At 25.7% G+C, this 20,670-nt stretch overlaps 1 protein-coding gene across 1 annotated transcript in view; it reads left to right on the top strand.

The window, feature by feature from the left end:
- The window catches only part of LOC122512999 (inositol-pentakisphosphate 2-kinase), a 172,679-nt gene that overhangs the window by 69,144 nt on the left and 82,865 nt on the right, over positions 1 to 20,670 (top strand). The window lies entirely within an intron of this gene.

A 20,670-nucleotide genomic window follows, 5' to 3' on the forward strand; every position in this document is an offset into this window, starting at 1 on the left:
TCTGATAGTCAACAAACGGCATTCAATAGTTTAAAAGCGAGTTTGGTAAATAAACCAGTTTTAAAGGTTTATAACCCGAAAGCAGCCATCACTGAGTTGCATACTGATGCATCTGCAGTGGGTTTGGGGGCTATTCTTTTACAGGCGGATAAAATTGATGAAAAAAAACGTATGGTTTATGCTATTAGTAGAAAAACTACTGAGATCGAGGCAAAGTATCATTCTAGTCGCTTAGAGTTGATGGTAATTGCGTGGGCGTTAAAAAGACTTCGTCCGTTCTTGATCGGTATACCGTTTGTTATTGTCACTGATTGTAGATGTTTAGTCAATATTAACGCTTGGAAAACTCAAAGCTCGCAGATTGCCAGGTGGCTAAGCGAAATTTCGGAATTTAATTTTGAAATTAAACATTCTCCTGGCGAGAAAATGCAACATGTTGATGCTCTCTCACGAGCGCCCATTTGCGAAGAAAGTTTAACAGTAATGACAATAGAAACTTGGGAGGATGAGATTCTTATGTTTCAAAGAAGCGATCCATTAATAAACGAAATAATAAATATTCTCCAAAAATCTGAATCAAAGCGAACGAAATTAGAAAGAGATAGAGTGAAGGATATGAAGTTGAGTGAGGGTTTGTTGTTTAAAAGGCATGTAGTTAATTCTGTAGAAAAAGATCTATATTTTGTTCCCAAATCGATGAGAAAATCAATTGCAATTAGATATCATGACTTACATAGTCATTTAGGAGTAGATAAAACGATTGTTCGAATAAAAGATTTTTATTACTTTCCTTACATGCGTCGATATATTAAAATGCATATTCGAAATTGCCTTGAGTGCTTATTGGCGAAACGTAAAGCTGGTCGGAAGGATGGTGAATTGCACCCGATCCCTCCAGGTCGAAAACCGTTCGAGGTTGTTCACTGCGATCATGTTGGGCCGTTCCCAACAACATCTCGTAAAAATAAATATGTACTTGGATTTATTGACAATTTGACAAAGTTTATTGTAATTTTTCCGGTATCGAATGTGAGCGCAAGAGTGACAGTTCAAAAGGCAGAGGAGTTAGTTAATCAATTTGGTGCTCCTTATCGTCTAGTTACTGATCGAGGTACGGGTTTTACCGCGGATCTTTTTGAAAAATTTTGTGAAAAGCATGGAATCCGTCACACGTTAACTTCGAGTCGTCATCCCCAAGCTAATGGCTTGGTTGAACGTTTAAATCAAACCATTATTCCGATTGTAAAAATTGCTACTCGTAGTGATGAAAATCAAGATTGGGATAAATATTTAAAGAAAATCGCGAGAGATATTAACACGTCAGTAAGTAAATCAACCGGGAAAACCCCTTTCGAGTCACTCTTGGGCTACACACCTCGATTTGATGAGGGAAATCTTCGTGAAATTACTCATATTAATGAAACGTATGAGTCACCTAGTTCAATTCAGGAAAAAATTCGTGCAAATATTATTAGCGAGCAAGAAAAATATAAAGTGTATTTCGATAAAAATAAAAACAAAACGGTCAAGTACAATGTGGGTGATATTGTTTTTGTAAAAAGAAACCCCACTGCTACTGGTTACTCTGCAAAGCTTCAATCGGCTTTTGGTGGACCTTTTGTTATTATTAGTCCCGAATTAAATGATACCTACCGTGTTAAAAAACTAAATGATTTTAGAGATAAAAATTTTGAAACTACGATTCACGTTAACCAATTGAAGCTCTGGCGAGGAATTGATTTGGATGAGAATGAAAATGAGAATTTCAAGGTCGCTACTGATACTACTAAAATTGTAAGTTCGGAGGATAGTTTGAGTGAGTCGGAAAGTTCGAGTGATGATAATAAATCGATTGTAAGTGAGTGTAATGTTTTGAAAGAGTCTGATTTGAATGGAGAAGTTGTAAGACGGAGTATGCGAGAGCGAAATAAACCTCAACGTCTGCAATATTGTTGATTGCGTTATGATTTGGATTTGTAAATTGGAATTGTAAGTTGGAGGACCAACTAAGGTTTAGGATGACCGATTGTTAGAATTTAAATTTTCGTAGTTAAAATATTTTATACTTCCGGTGTTCCTAGTTTATTATTCGGAATTTGGAAATTTAGTTTACGCGGGATTTCTTATTGGTAAGCGAGGGAAAAGTAGGTTTGATAGTCTTTGGCGGGGCAGAGCCCTTTTGGAGAGCAAAGAGTTTGGTCGTGCGTTACGGAAACCAAATCTTGAAAATTGTATTTAGCGTCGGTCGAGTTGAATTGTAATTGTGTGTATTTTAAAGGCAGTATGCTGCGCGAATCTTAATTTGTTAAATCTTAAATCAAATTATTTTATTTCATTCTAAATAAACTGTGATTAATATTTTAAAATACAGTGGTAAAATCTCTGTGTCTTATTTAGCCTAAAACTCAGTTGCTTCCTTGTTAACCATTCAATTAAGATTAGAAAAATCTCTAACAATTCACTTGAAAATTTTATTATAATTAAATTTTGAAAAGGGGTCAAATTAAAATCTTTGAAAATTTGAATTTATAGTTACAATATTCTTATGATATAAAATAAAGATTTTATCACTTTGTCATTTTAAATGTTCAACAAATTTTTACAATCATGGGCTACACAAATTATTATAAAAAAAAGTCTTCGACTCGGAGTGATCCATTTCTTCATGTTTTATAATAATATTCTCATAAGTTGTTGAATTTCAGAAGGTTTGAATTTGAAAATCTTAATTCCAATATAGAAAAATAATAATGATTAAATATTTATTTAACCCTTTGAGAACCAAATTTTTTCTTAAAAAATCGCGATTTTTGATTTTTAAGCAAACTTTTCAGGAACAGTTATTGAAGTTTTTTATTTGAATACCAGTGTCTGTCATACGCAATTTTTCAGACTATGTGAAAATTATTGTTTCAATATTCAGTTTTGAAAATTAGGAAATTTATGCACGAGTTAATAAAAAAATGTTCATGTTGCCTGAAAGCAACACTGGTCCTCAAAGGGTTAAAAAAGAAGTTATTGATGTTTTCGAATAATTTTACAATTAAAGAAATTCGTAAATAAATGTAACAGAACATTTTTTTTTTTGAGTATCTAATTTAATTTTTGGAGTGAATCAAAATATTCTGTTTATGTTTCGTTCATTTGTCACGATGTACATAAGACAATAAAAAATTAAAAAATTATCTTCAGAAATAACTTCCATAGGTATTGAAACTATTGTTTTACCATATATAAACTATGTTTTGAAGAAATAAGGAACTAAAAAATATTTTTTCTACAATGCTAAAAGTTAGAATTTGTAAAATATCGTGATAAATAAAATAAACAGTTTATTCTTTTACTGGTGTCAATTCTTTCACTGAAGCAATTCTACCCTACGTTAATTTATAGTCACGAAAAGAAGAAGAATAACCTATAATAAGTGACATTTTCCTGGACATTCTGTAAAATATTCGAATTGACCATTTCCCCTAGGCTTACCCTATTTTTTTTATTAATGAGAAAAACGAGGATTATGTCTCAGAGAATTGGAATTTTCAACTTTGTGTATTTTACAAAAAATTAGACCTTCTATTAGGGGTCGTCCATATACCACGTGGACACTTTTTTTTGGGGGGGGGGAGTTAAAAAAAGTTTGAAATTGTCCACGATCCCATGTATTTTTGTGTCCACAAGGGGGAGGGGGGGGGTCAAAAATCTTTGAAAAACTGTCCACGTGGTTTATGGACGACCCCTTATCGGATCAATGTCTTTGACATTTGGGTGTAATGCTCGATGGATCGGTTCAAAAGAACTGTTTCAAGTTTAGTCTGTTTAGTATAAGTTGAAGCATCCTTGGTACATATATATCGAACTGCCTAATGGCGTCCTGGAACCCAGGGGTTGCCCCTATCGATTTTAGTCAACCTTCTTCTCCCACTTTGCTCCCAGGCTAGAGGTCTCTCCGCTATGGCCCTTTGTCGAAGACTGTTTTCATTTTCTCTTTTTCCTAAAGTACTAATAGCGCAAGAAAAATATATTTTGAGAGACGATGTGGGAGAAAGGCTTTTTCGAATCAATATTTTTAGATTCATTACGTTTTCCTCTCTCTCTCTCTCTCTCTCTCTCTCTCTCTCTCTCTCTCTCTCTCTCTCTCTCTCTCTCTCTCTCTCTCTCTCTCTCTCTCTCTCTCTCTCTCTCTCTCTCTCTCTCTGATGACGCACGAAAGTCGCTGAGAAGAGTTGTCCTTCTTTCCATCCACAGCCGACTTGGCCAGTTTGTTTTCCTTTTCATACAGTGTAAACATTCAAGTAAATATTCAACGTCAAAACGTGCAATTACTTCTTAGTACATACCCAACTATTAGGCGTCTAGGAAATATGTACTTCTTCTTTCTTGCTCCCCCGTGCAGGAAGCTTTGTAGTCCTTTAATTTATCAAATTTTTAGAAATGGTTTAAACTAATTCTCCTTTGTATAGAAATGTGTTATAAAGACTTGAAAAGCCTGGGAAACCTGGAATTGTCAGGGAATTTTATAAACTCTGATTCTAAAAATGCAATTTTTTGTATTTGAATCGTAAAAATTTCAAGTTTTCTAGTTGACATTATATACAACTTTTTGATTTTAAATTTAGTGCTTACAATTGAAATCTATATGGCGTTTCTGAATTTTAGTTTCTTTTGGTCAATATCTGCCTTATAATTTTAAAATTAATACATTTAAATGCATTTTAGAAAGCCAAAATTGTTATGAAACTGAAGTTAACAACTTTTATTCAATGAAAATTTTTTCTTTTGCTAACATTGTCTTTTAATGTAAGAAGTCTTTTTAAAAAATTACAAGAGTATCCATATAATGCTTTTTTTGCAATTTTAGACCCCCCCCCTTCCCCCATGTAACAAACTTTTACATACATTTGCGCCATTTTTATGCTGAGTGTAACAAATATCTTGACCCCCCCCCACCCCCTGAAGCATTACGTAATTTAAGTATGGCCCCTAACATTAAAATAAACAATTAGCAAAAAAAAAAAAAATTGTCATTGAATAAACGTAGGTAACTTCAGTTTCATAAAATATTAAAATGTTTAAAATACTCGTTTAATTATAAAAAATGCTGAACAAAACTAAATCCGAAGAAAGGTATACCTTCTAGGAGCATAAAATTATAGTTTGTTTGTATTTTTTGGAATGAAATTACACAAAGGGGGTTAACTCTCAATATAAACTCCTAATATTAAAATCTTCATTAATATTAAATCTTCAACTAAAATAAACTGATAAAAATTAAGTTTGGATTAAAAAATTAAACAAAAACTTTTAATTGAGGTAAGAATAACACAAACATAACTTATAAAGAGATTTGCTTCTAAGGTAGAGGTATACTTTTCTTCGGAGCGTATCACAAATAATCTCGCAAATTTTAACATAAATTGTTGTTATTAAAATTAAAAATTAATAACTTATTTTATTAACAATTTACTTGAAGGATTTTATATTTTTTGTTGTAATTGGCTGAAAATATACTAAAACAAATTTTATTTTTAAGTCTGGAATTTTTTAAAAAATTGTCTGGAAAAGTCATAGAATTTTAAAATCGATGTTTTGTGGCAACCCTGCGATAACTCGAAGAGGTTTTCACGAATTCGGGTAAAAATTGCCACGTATATTTATCATATAAATATCTCAAAACTGGCATACAAGGATTTTTGAAAATCTTTAGAAAAAAATTTTTTTTACATTTATCAAAAAAAAATTTTTTTATTTTTTATTGAAGTTAATACATAAAACATCTTATTCTTTGCATTAACACGATTCGATTGGTCTATATAAAGTATAAATTGTATATGACAATTTATAGAATTTATTAATTACAAAGAAATTCGCATTTTCATTAAAAATTCATCTTTAAAATTATGTTGTCGTACAAAAAAATATTCATACAAGAAGACGTCTTCTTTACATCAAGACGAATCGATTGGTTTTTTTTAATTGAAATTGGTTGAGCATTGAAAAATGATCTAAAAAAGAGGTGTGTTTTCCGAAGGTTAAAAAACGTTCATTTCTTCGGAAGATATAAAGAAATTTAGGCAAATCACCGAAAATAGGGTTTTTGTTTAATATTTTATTGGAAAATTAACATTTTTTTTTGCGTAAAGGTGTCATTTTTTCAGAATTTTATCAGTTTATTAAAAATAAAAAGAAAAAAAAATTGAGTTATTGTATTTTTCAAGTTAAAAGTTATTTAATAGACATAAAAATAGGGGTCGCACAATTACCGCCGATACTGTATAAAGTATATTGTATTTGAAATTAATAGAATAATTCATAATTGAAGATGAAAAATTGACGTTTTTAATAAAAATTATTATAGATTTGTAAACAAAATTTATACGTGCAACTATAAATCATGTGTTAAATTAATACTTATTTTTAATGGGCGTTAAAATAACACCATCTTGAAAACTACACGCAACAAATTTAACATATATCTTTTTTCTGTGCGCACGTCGAGCAAGCTCACCACATGCAATTATTACTGTTCACATTTAGAAATACTGTTATATATGATAGTCTCACTTGTTATAATTGACATGAATTTTTTACTTATGTATAAAAAGTTGACGGGAACCATATTACTTAAAGTAAAATACGTATAGGTGAAGTTTGAAACGTTTATTAAAAACTATTTAAAAAATTATTCTTTTTTCCATAAAAGTGTTTATAAAACAATTTGTATACAAAAGTTTATAAAAATTAGCATCGAAAAATATATTTTTTCTTCTAAATCTTTAATTGTAAACATTGTAAACTTTGAAATTTCCATTGAATGTAATGAAGAAAATTCTGTAAATATTACTGATGTACTTGCATCTTTAATAAAATATTAGGTAGTATACGTTTTTGTGTTGGAAACGCGGTAATAAAACGAGTAGCTTGCACATACTAACAATTACGAAATGAACCAGTTCCTACACTCTCGTACATCGCTCGGGTATCAATGCGCTTCTGTTTATATCTATATACATACGCGTTATGCTGTATTCTGTATATATCCACCAACTTTGGATTATTAACGCCTTAGGGTTTCGAGACTGCTTTAAAGGAGCGGTCACCCATCAGGACCGTATTTAAAAGTAGGCGGTGTTTTCTTAAAATCTCAAAATGTATGCTATTCAACACTAAATCGTACATTGAAAAAATATATTTTTGTTACTGCCATAGATATTTTTATTACTGCCATAGTAATAATTCTCACACATTGTATTAGTGTATATATATGGTTCCAGCCATACGCAGTGTAGACTTATAGCCATATTTTTGTGAGAGACAGCAAAATGTGTATGTGAAGAACACCAATAGTGTACTTAAAAACATCATTACTGTATGTTTATTTCAGACAAAAGTCCTATAACCATACTCTTATGTCAGAATTAACAATATCATTTTTTTCAGTGTAGTAAACAGCATTTGAAAATTATTAATTATTATTAATTCTATTCCAACGTCATGCACCACAGATGTTATTTTATTTTAAAGAATCTTATTATGCAATGAAAAGAATTTAAAGTTAAAATGCGCTGCTTTCTTAAAAGTATTATATAGACTGATACCAATGAATCAAATTGATACAGAAAATTTGAATCAATTTATGATTTGCTCTATATTTTTGGTATCAATTCGTTGCACTCTGATACTTTCAAGTTAACAGTGCATGTTTCGTGGCAAAATGGTCAAAATTTTTAAATTCCGATACTTTTAATAATAAGTAAAAAAGTAGCAAATTAATAAAAAGTACAATTTTCTGTCGATAATTTAACTGAATTATTGATTTAATACTGTTGACAATGAATTAAGTTTATTTTCCTCTTTTACTTCTTTGGGACAACTCCTTACATTAGTCCAAATATTAACTTAAGGGCATAAGGTTATAGTGACTGGCTGTAACTTTTTTTCTTTCACCAGAAAATTCCCTTAAAGGTTTCTTTTTAATTTCTATTAATCCTCTTTTACAAAAAACTGTAAATACCAGATTTATATTCTCATAACGCAACAAAAAGCAATTTATTTATCTGCATCAGGGCTCGAACCAGTGAAAGTATTTAAAAATACGGACTTTACGGACCAAAAATTAAAAATTACGGACCATTTACGAATCAATTATTACTGACAAAAATTTTAGCAGTCCGCCGAGTCAAAAAAGAGAACATTTTACTTAAAACTAAAAATAAAATTCAATTTTTTATAACTGCAAAACATGAAGATGGCCCAGTGATAAAGTCATCATTATTATATAAGAATATTATTCTTTTTCCAAATTATTTTCATCATTTCAATTCAATTATTATTTTCAAGAATTTTTAATTCAAATTCTTCTTTCAATCAATTATTTTTAATAATTTTCAAAAAAGTTCTTTGACAATTTTCAAATCCATTTGTTTACAATATTCAATTTTACGAAATTTCAATTATTCGTAAATTCTTCATATATTAGAAAATAAAAACTTGAAATAATATGAAAAAAAAATTAAATTCAACTTTTTCAAATAAATTAATTTCAAAATTCAATTATTTCTTAAAATTCACGCTATATTGCTTTTAATAGTCAATTATTATCTCATATTTTAACTGAAATTCATTTTAAATCAATTTTTATTAGAAAAATCTACTGAGTTCAATTATTTAAGTACAAAAATAAATAATTTTATTGAAAAATTGAATTTTCTTAAAATTCAATTCTTATGAAGAATTTTATCAATAAATTTTTAAATGATTAAATTCTTTGAACGATTTTTAATAAAATTTTTAAGAATAATTACATTTTTCGAGAAATTTGAATAAAATTGTATTAAAAATAATTGAAATTCTGCCATGAGTTTTATTATTTATGAAAATAATAAAATTTCTGCAATAATTTGTAACTTCTCCAAAATTAAATTTTCGTATGTATTTGTTTTTAACTAGAATACTTCTATAAATCCATTATTTTTAATAATTTCTGAAAAAGTTCTTTGAGAATTTTCATAATTTATTTATTTTACAATTCAATTTTACAAAATTTCAATTATTCGGGCATTCTTCAATTAAATATATGTTAAAAAATAAAAACTTCAAAAAAATAATTTCAAGTAAAATTCAAATAAACGTTTTCAAAACAATTAATTCTAATACAGAAATTTTAGTTAAAAGCGTATACGAAAATTTTAAACTTTCAAAGATTTTAATATGGAACCTTTTCAAATATTCAAGTATTTCTAAAAATTCACGCTATAATGCTTTTAATATTCAATTATTAACTCAAATTTTAACTGAAATTTATTTTTAAATTAATTTTTATTAGAAAATTCTATTAGAATTAAATAATTTAAATACAAAAATGAATAATTTATTGAATAATTGAATTTTTCTTAAAATTCAATTCTCATAAAAAATTTTATCAACAAATTTTTAAATAATTAAATTTTTTGGACGAATTTTAATATAATTTGGAAGAATTAATTACATTTTTTGAGAAATTTAATTAAAATTATATTAAAAATTTAGTTAAGTTTAGTTAAATTAAAAACTTAGTCTTCAAAATTTAATTTTTTAGTGGTGTTTTTAACTAGAATACTTTTATAAATTCATTATTTATAACAATTTTTGAAAAACTCTTTGAGAATTTTCAAATTCGTTTATTTTACAATTCAATTAAATTTATGTGAAATTTTTATTATTTTATGAAAATAATTAAATGTTTGCGTAAAATTGTATCAAATTTTTTTTAAATAATTGAATTAATTTGAAAAATTTTATGAAAATAATTGAAATTTTGTCAAAATTTGTATTAAAATTTTTGAAAATCATTGAATTTCGAAGGAGAATTTTAATATTTCTAAAGGTAATTGAAATTTTGACGAGAATTTTTTTAAATTTTTGAACGTAATTGAATTTCTGCGAAGAATTTTATTAGTTTAGAAAATAATTGAATTTCGGACCTTTTTTAAAAAAAAACTTCGACTTTTACGGAATTGTAAACTTAGGAGTAAAACTACACACGGGAAATCATTTGGTGAGAGGGGGGAGGGGGATTTTTCCCGATTTCCATTAAAGTCAAATTCAAAAGAATACGATTTTAAAAAAAAATATTACATTTAAATTGTGTGTTAACCGCATCTATAGTCTTCTTTATAATTGAATCATTTTATTACTACATTAGCTGTCACAATTTTTTGTTATTCTTTCCATTAATTTCATTATATTGGTCATAATGCAAACATATAAGGAACTAATTAAATATAACCATCAGGTGAATTGTTTTACGCAAATAATTATTACGTAAACATAAAACAAATTAGCAATTGCTGTGTGAACATTAAATATAGTTATATAAACTTAACAATTATATCAAAGCAATAATTTCCATATATTATATGAATAGAAATAAAATTATTGAATACACTTTTACTTGACAGATGTTTGCTTGTCAATAGAAATGCTTACGTTTAAAGGGAAATAAGTTTATTGTATAGTGGTTGAGAATATTTTTGAAACTCTTGCAATAAAAATGGATGAAAATGGTTCCTTAATAAAATATAAGAAAAATACATTGCAATGTTTTGAACCTTTGACTTTCATCCTCATCGAATAATGAATATAAAATATATATTTATATATAGGAAGGTTTTGTGGTTGCTTTCTCGTGTTCGGCACTAAAATTAGAAATCGAGGTAAAACACTTTTGAATGCAAGCAAATCCAGGAGATTCGAACAAACCGATTGCAGCTCATTACTGCCATATATCGTGTACGCTTGAAGTTTAAACGTTTCAACTGGATAGAAGCTAGATGTATAAATTGTAGCCGTGTGTGCATGTCACGTATAAGATAATGTGGAGCTTTCTAGCGATCCATGCCGTTTTGACTCGCTCTCCAATGCTCGGATTTATGCTTCAAAGCCTGTAGTCCAATTCAGTGACTCTCATTCAAAACCATTCACAACCATTCAAAACATTCAATATTTTCAAACTTTTCAACAAAAGTTTTTAAATCTCTATCTCCTTTTGCCCACTAGCTTCAATAAATCATATAATAATAAACATTTTTTTTAATTAACTGCGAAACAAGTTTCAATTTTTTCTAAGAAATTTGATGAAGTAAAACAGCAAGAATAAAATAATTTCCATACCAGAAGCTATTTTAATCCAATTTTTACTTAGTTTGATCCAATTTGGTATTGAAATAAGAGTATTGCATATTGTACTTATTTTAATGACTTCGAATTTTCTGAAAGTGTGTATATACTTCTCTTTATGCTATAAGCACAACATTCAAATTAATTAATATTAACTAATAAAATGAGGTATCTTAGGTAGATAGTTTTCATATATTGTATACTTTCAATATACAAGAAGAAGTAGAAGAGAATATCGAGTGCGTCGTTACTCTGTACAAATAAGTATCACCCACACCAGATTCAGGTCTCACCGTTAATAACGGAACACTCACTTTTCTACTACTTCGTCTTCAACCTCTGACATCGAAAAAAAAGAATTATAAAACCGTATCTTTGCACTTATAGTCATACACATTTACATCAGAGTCGTAAATAATTTATATTAAAAAGTTATAAATCCAGGCTTCGCACTCATCTACTAAAACCTACTATTCACTACTTTTTTTTACGTTATGCTATACTATTTGGCTACTTTTCTTAGATTTCACCCACTAAAAGCTACTATTTCTGTTTTTCTTTTGAGAATTTCCACTACTTTAAATCAGCTAATACTAGAAATCAAAAAACTATTCTCAAAAATTATATAATCGAATTCTTTTCAACGATTCAATTATTTTCAAAAAATATTCAAAATTATAGAAAGTGAATTTATCATTCGGCAGTTATATATTAAAGGTGAAGAAGCTATCAATTTAATTATTAATTAATTTCGAAAATATTTTTCAGATTAAGCAGGTTTCTGTATTAGGACAGCTGTGCTGTCGATACATTGAAGCCCGTGAGCTTATCGAGATTTATTTAAGATATTTAATTTATTTGTTAAAATTGATTCGGAAAATTGATAGCTTCTTCACCTTTAAAATATTCAAAATTATTTTCAATATCTTGTAATTTCATAAAATTTCGCAAAAGAATTCAATTATTTTATATTTCCACAGGAATTCAATTAATTTAGAATAACATTTTTAAAAAAATTTCAAAAAAATCAATTATTTAACAAAATTTTTATAAAATTCTTATAAAGAATTCAATTATTTAACAAAATTTTTATAAAATTCTTATAAAGAATTCAATTATTTTCAAAAATAACAAAAATTTTCACAGAAATTCAATTCTTCTTAAACAATTTAATAAAATTTTTCGTAATAATTCAATTATTTTCTCAAAAATAATAAAATTGTTCCCATGAATTTAATTATTTTTGAAAATTTTAATAAAATTCTTTGCAACTATTCAATTATTTTCAAAAATACATCATTAAATTCATCGCAGGATTTCAATTATTTTTGATACGAATTCAATTATTTTCAAATATTTTAATAAAATTTGTTCGAAAGAAATAAATTATTTTAAATATAGAATTTTAATTATACATTTTTTTAAAATAATTAAATTTATTATTCTTTTAGATTTTCATAAAATTCTTCCCAATAATTCAATTATTTACATAAATAATTCTTGGAAAGAATTTAATTATGATAAATAAAAAAATTATTCCCGAAAATTTAATTATTTTCAGGCATTTTAATAAAATTCTTTGTAAAATTTACTTGTTTTCATAAATAACAATATTCATCACAAGAATTCAATTATTTTTAAAAGTAATAAATTTCTTCTTAGAAATTCAATATTACTTAAAAAAATTCTAATATTAAAATCGTTCGCTAGAATTCAATTATTTTCATAATAAAACTCATCGAAGAAATTCAACTATCTTTAATACTGTTTTAAATTAATTAATCGAAAAATTCAATTATTTTCACAAATAAAGTTTTTGACAAGAATTCAATTATTTAAAATAAAATTTTCAAAAAATTTATTATATTTCGACAAAATTAATTATTTAAAACAATGTTTATAGAATTCTTCTGAAGAATTCAATTATTTTCAAAAATAATGTTACGTCCAGACGTTTTTTCGAATTAATTTAATTATTATCATAAATAATAAAATAAAATACAGATAAATACAAAATAAATCAAATTTAATACAATTTTACATGGAATTGCTCAAAAAATTTAATTATTCTTAAAAATTTTATTTCAAGTTCTCGAAAATATTAATTATTAGGTAAAAAAATTTTTTTTTTTAAATTCTTTGAAAGAATTCAATTATTTACAAAAATATTAAAATTTTTCACAGGAATTCAATTATTTTTAAATATTTAAAAAAAATGTTCGAAAGAAATCAATTATTATTCTTTTAGATTTTCATAAAGTTCTTTCCAAGAATTCAATTATTTACATAAATCATTCCTGGAAAGAATTCAATTATGGCGATAAATAATAAAATTATTCCCGAAAATTCAATTATTTTGAAAGTAATAAATTTTCTCTTGTAAATTCAATTATTTTAGAGAATTCTAATAAAATCGTTCGCAAGAATTCAATTATTTTCATAAATAATAAAATGCTTTTTAAAAGTTAAATTATTTTTAAAAAAATTTAATAAAATAACACACAGACATTCAATTTATTTTCAGAAATTTTAATAGAATTCTTTGTAAAATTTAATTATTTTTAAAAACTTTGCACAATTCAATGATTTTTAAATACTTTCATAAAATTTCCAAACAGAACTCAAGTATGTATTCAAAAAATTTTTTGTAAAAATCTTCGTAAGAATTCAATTATTTTCATGAATAATAAAAATTTCTCAGGAAATCAATCATTAAATTAGAATTTGCATGAAATTAGTCGAAAGAATGAATTATTTAAAAAATTTTATAAAATTCTCCGCATGAAATAAATTATTTTTATAAATATTTAAATTCTTTCATGAAGAATAAAATTCGTTGCCGGAATTCAATTTATTAGCGTATAGGATAAGAAAGAAGTAATTATATTTTTGATGAAAATTAGGAAAAAGTCAGGAAAATAAAAAATATGAAATGAGATTTTTGTCAGTTTTGTGAAGTGTCTAAAACGAGTTTTTTGGTCGTCAAGTTTAATTTTTCGATAGTTACTCTTTTACTACTTTTTTCAGTTTGAAAGATACTTTTTGCTACTTTTTTAAAATTAATTATCGAGTGCGATGTCTGTAAGTCGCTTTCTCGTTTAATAAGTGCATATACATTTATAATAAGTGAAATTTCACTCAAAATAAGTGAAAAATTTATTTATTATAAGTGTATGAGTATATACTTATTGAATGAGAGGGCAACTTATAACTTTTAATTTGTGAAATTTCACATACTCAGATGTAGACATAGTAAACCATTTAAATTTCTTTCTTCTGTTTATACTTAAAAAAAATAATTTTATGAAAGTATTTTTTGTATGCTCAATTTATTTTTGTTTTATAACCTAAATATGAAGATAAAAACGGTTTAAATCTGTTCTAGTAATGGCAAAGTTTAACGCAAAATTTGACTAAACATTGAAAAGCAGTGGAAATTTAAATAATTATACCTATACTTTAAGCTTCGTGAGCTTCACAACTAAAGATTCCGCAAAGATTGCAGTCAAGTTAATTTCAATATGATATAGCCATATATATAGATTTGTTGTATTTTTCCAGCGTAGGCGTATAGCATAATTCAACCTAGAGAAAAAGATCTATAAAGCAGCTATTATCATATGTGGGTTGAATTGTATTTTTACTGTTAGGTATATGAAAGACTCAAGCAAAATGTGAAAGCACTCAAGTAACTTTAGGATAGCACGTACGTTAAAATCAAAAGTGTATATTTAATTATTACTTGGAGCAAAATGGTCGGTATAATTTAAAGTGCCAAAACAAGTACAAAATCCACAACCATAGTTATATATACATTTTCATAGAATAAATAGTCAAAAACTTTAATTTAACGATAAATATCAAATTTCCAAGAAAATAATTATTTCTAATAGAACGTATAAATTCAATGTTTATGTACAGTTTTATGATTTTATATAAATTTTTCATGTTTAAAGTTACATAAATATACTCTGTAAATGTTGAAATATTATATATATTTAATGAGTAAAAAGGTATGAAATAAAATTGAATGTAAAAAAATTTGTCATTATCCTTTTGAAGGATTTATATAACTAGGAAAAGATTCATAAACACGGGATATTACATCTAATTTTTTCAACATTCATTGGGTTCAATAAGTTTTTGGAAAACTGAAAAACGATAGACTCGTTTAACAATAAGCAAAAAAAAAAAAAAAAAATTTTTTTTAAATGAATTCTTGTAGGGAATTGCGCAACTCGTGGTGGAAAACGTGACAGAATCGACCGACAGAGTTTCAGACGAGGGTCGGACCCTTCCTTTGTATTTGAGCCTGAATCTATACAGATATAAGGGTAGTCATAGAACTTTTATCTATTATTACTGGGAATGTACCTAATGTATGCAGCTGACTTGAGGCGTTTGTAAATCTCACCTATATCAGAGACAGGCATTTCTCTGCTGCCATGCCGCAGTGTTTAGAAACTGCAAGGAGAACCTGATGGATACTATTTAGTTTTCCTTGGTGCTGCTCTAGGTATAGATAAACTGACCAGCGCTCATGCTGCTTCAAATCAATGCCCTATAAAAAGGTAAACAGTCGAGAAATGATAATTATATATTAATCGTTTCGATTCTGGGTTCAAAACGCATAGTACATTATTTGTAAACTTTGATGACTAATTGATCAGGTCATATATCGAAACATATTTCACATATTACAATTTAAGGGGAGACCCCACCTTAATTTTGACCCCTTTAAAATAAAATTATGAAACGAGGTAATATTTTTTTTCTTGCATCATTTTTAACCTGAAAACATATAAGATAGTCAAAAATATTTAATTTTAATTTTTAAGAGGTTAGAATTTTTTCTTTTGACCTATTGCATATTATTGCAAATCCATGCGAGAAGTTGTTAAGAATGGTATAAAATATGCATGGAAAAAAATTTTCGTTAAAAAATATTAAAAACTGTAAGAGAAGATCGATTTTTAATATTCAAATTTTTAAATTTTGCCAAAATTTCGAAAGCCTTAAATCTTTAATTTTTTTTCAAATTGTGTATATTTACGTAATTTTATGCTATTATTCAAAAAACATTGTTAAAATTGACATTTAGCTCATTTTCGTGGTAAAAACCATAAAAATCATAGTTCGAAGCTTTTATGGTATACTTTATATATACCGAAATAAATGCAAAAAGCCATGATTTTTATAGTTTTTACCATAAAAATGAGGTAATCGTCAATTTTAACTATATGTTTTTTCGACTCAGAGCATCAAATTGGAAAAAATAAAGGTTCAGGACCATATTTTACCATTCTAAACAACTTCTCGTATGGATTTGCAATAATGTGCATTAGGTAGGTCAAAAGAAAACATTCTAACCTCTTCAAAAATTAAAATTAAATATTTTTGACCATCTTACATGTTTTCAGGTTAAAAATGATGCAAGAAGAAAAATATTACCTCGTTTAATAATTTTATTTTAAAGGGGTCAAAATTAAGGTGGGGTCTCCCCTTAACTAAACAGAATAGACATTAAAACTAAAAATTCTTTTTTGACAAAATAATAAGCATACACAATATAAATAGAGGTCATTAAGAGGCATTGCTCAGTTTGAAAAATAAATTAAATTAAAATGCAAGTGCTTACGAGTAACTGACTATTCAACTCAGTCGAACAAAGTCATAGAGTTCATAAGCTATATATTCTTTTACATTGACAATTCAAATTAATCAATATATATAAGATCAGAGCTCATTTCTTGGAATTCTACGTTAATATTCATTAATTATTATATTATTATTACTAATTATTTTAATTTTGTCAATATTAAATATATAATTTTGTTAAAAAATATATTTTTTAGAGCTGTGAAAAATTCGAACCGAACCGAGTTTTGTTCGGTTTTGGGGCGTCGAATGTCGAAAACTAGGCTAGTTCGAATGTTGGTTTTTCGACATTCGAACTAGACGATTGAAATATCGAATTTTAGAATTCGACATTTTAGCGTACTAAAACCGAACACAACTCGGTTCGGTTATTCGAATTTTGTAGTAACTCGAATGTCGAATAATTTTTGACATTCGAACTAAGCGAAAAAATTCGAACTGTTCGGTTCGAATTATTTTGCACAGCTCTAATATTATTTTATTAATTAAGTAATAATATGATTGAAACTATTGTTATTTTACTATTTATCATTAATATTAATAATATTTTACTCTGAAAAAAATTTATTCACCGAAAAAAATAAAATCTCAAAGTGAAAAGGAAATTCGCCTAACAATTATTTTTAAATTTTTAGTTTCAATATACGAATATATTCATCTATACAAAAAAGAGGCTTTTTTGTTTATATTTGAAAGTTTTTTAACTAAAAGACGAATTTTAATCATTCTTCTTTGATTACAATTATTCCTCTAAAACTTAAGCAAATTTATACTAGAAAGAAGAAAATCCTCTCAATTAGAAAGGAAAACTATAGGCATGTGTAAAAGGAAAAAATGCTGCAATAAAAAGAGGAATTCTCTAAAATTTATTGAAAACATTTTTTTTCGGTGTGTGATTCAAATATTTTTTGTTAAAGAAATTTAGAATTTCGTAACCAAAATTGTGATTGGGAAACAATAAATATGCAAAATTTTCAATATTTTACATTTTTTATTCATAATTTTTTTAAGGTTTTTATTAGCTTTTTTTAGAAATATATATATATAGAGAAACTTGTATATAATTTCGATTTCTGAAAGAAAATTTTTTAACAAAAAGTTGCATCGCATTATATTTTCTCTTTCATAAGGAAACATTCACAAATGATATCACGTTTTTGGAGGTGGGGGGGGGGTCTTTATTAAACGTGACACAATGTATTTTTCACATGTGGAATTGCATGACAGAAGGAGGGGAGGGGGGTTAAAAATCTCAAAAAATTGCGTGACATAATTTGTCAACGCTTCCTAATGACAATTTTTAACATTATTATAGGTACTATTTATTTTATTCTTTTTTAATTTCTCTCTATATGTATTCTATTCAATATATTAACTATCTTTATTTATTTTTCTAAATTTATTTGAATTATTTAATGTTTATGTACATTTTAAATACATTATAGCATACTCAGACTTCGCACTCCATAATTAATTTGAAAAAGTAGCAAAAAGTAGCTTTCAAACTAAAAAAAGTAGTAAAAAAGTAGCTATCGAAAAATTAAACTTGACGACAAAAAAAAAACTCGTTTTAGACACTTCTTAAAATAATTTAAATTGCGAAGAATACTTTATAAACATTTTTAAATAATTGATTTCTTTCGACTAATTTTATGCAAATTATAATTTAAATAATATTGAATTCCTCAAAAACTTTTATTATTCATAAAAATAATTGAATTCATACGAATATTTTTACAACAATTTTTTTAATTAATTATACAAATTCTATTTGAAAATTTGTTGAAAATTGTAGATATTGAAAAGCAATTGAATTGAGAAAATTTTCCAAAAGTATAATTAATCTTTCGTTGGAACAAATTTTTCAATTTTACAAATAGATTTTATTAGAATTTTATATAATAATTGAATTTCCAAGAAGAAATTTATTATTTTTAAAAATAATTGAATATTGTTATTTATGAAAACAATTGAATTTTGCAAAGAATTTTATTTAAAATGTTTCAAATAATTGAATTTTCGGGAGTAATTTTATTATTTATCGCCATAATTGAATTCTTTCCAGGAATTATTTATGTAAATAATTGAATTTCTTGGGAAGAACTTTATTAAATTAATCTAAAAGAATAATAATTGAATTTTTTTTTAATCTAATTAAAATTGTATTTAAAATAATTGATTTCTTTCGAACATTTTTTAAAAAATATGTGACGCGATCTGAAGAAAGGGACCTTAGAAGCAAATCATTTTAAGGTTGGGTTAGAGTTACTTTTTTCTTGTTTGAAAGTTTCTTTTTACTTATTTCGAATTAAAATCAGTGTTTATTAAATATTTTAGTTTTAATGAAGACTTAAACTTTAATGATTTATATTGACAGTTGATCCTTTTTTTGTATTTTCATTTAAAAAATTGCAAACATAACCTATAATTTTTTGCTTCTAAGGTCCCTTTCTTCAGATCGCGTCACATATTTGAAAATAATTGAATTCCTGTGAAAAATTCTAATATTTTTGTAAATAATTGAATTCTTCCAAAGAATTTAAAAAAAAAATTTTTTTTAATAATTTATTTTTTCAAGGACTTGAAATCAAATTTTTAAGAATAATTAAATTTTTTGAGCAATTCCTGTAAAATTGAATTAAAAATAATTGAAATCTTGCGATGAATTTTATTATTTATGAAAATAATTGAATAGTTGCTAAGAATTTTATTAAAATTTTCAAAAATAATTAAATTCCTGGAAACAATTTTATTATTTATGAGAAAATAATTGAATTATTGCAGAAAATTTTATTACAATGTTCAAAAAGAATTGAATTTCTGTGAAAAATGTTGTTATTTTTGAAAATAATAATTTAATACTTCATAAGAATTTTATAAACATTGTTTTAAATAATTAATTTTTTCGAAATATAATGAATATTATAAAAATTTAATTTTAAATAATTGAATTTTTTGAAAAACTGTTTTTGTGGAAATAATAGAATTTTTCGATTAATTAATTTAAAATAGTATTATAAATAATTGAAATTTTTAGATGAGTTCTATTATTTATAACAATAATTGAATTTTTATGATTAAAAAAAAAATTTTTTAATAATTGAATTTCCATGAAAAATGATATTATTATTATTGAAAGTAATTGAATTAATGTGAAATTTCGAAATTTTTTTTTGTAAATACTATTCTAGATTAATTGAATTCAGGTGGAAATTTTATTATTTATGAAAATAATTGAATTTTATAAATTTTTTTTTAAATAATTGAATTCTTTTGTGAAATTTTGTTATTTTTGAAAATAATTGAATTCTTTATAAGAGTTTAATCAATTTTTTTTCAAATAATTCATTTCTTTTACGAAAATTTATGAAAATACTAGATATTGAAAATAATTTAATTTCTAATATTTTTTTATAATAATTGAATCGTTTTAAAGAATTTGATTATAGTTTTTTGATTTCTAGTGTTAGCGAATTTAAAGTAGTGGAAATTGTCAAAAAAAAAAACAGAAATAGTAGCTTTTAGTGGCTGAAGTCTAAAAAAGTACTCAAATAATATTAGCATAACTTAAAAAAAGTGGTAAATAGTAGGTTTTAATAGATGAGTGCGAAGCCTGCATACTATATATAGTAGTGTATTTTTAATATAGTATACAGTGTTGCCAAAGCATTTGTAAAAATTTTAAAAAAGAAAGTTTGATTGAGGAAAGTATATATAGTTAAAAAATTAAGATTGATAATCATTACAATTTTATATAAGAAATTAAAAAAAAATCAGATACATTCAAGTTGCACTCGCACTGAATCGCAGGTTCCGCACACCAATATGAAATTCATTTAATATACAAACATAAAAAGA

This window comes from Leptopilina heterotoma, unplaced genomic scaffold (assembly GCF_015476425.1).
Source record: "Leptopilina heterotoma isolate Lh14 unplaced genomic scaffold, ASM1547642v1 Lhet_130, whole genome shotgun sequence".
NCBI lineage: Eukaryota > Metazoa > Arthropoda > Insecta > Hymenoptera > Figitidae > Leptopilina > Leptopilina heterotoma.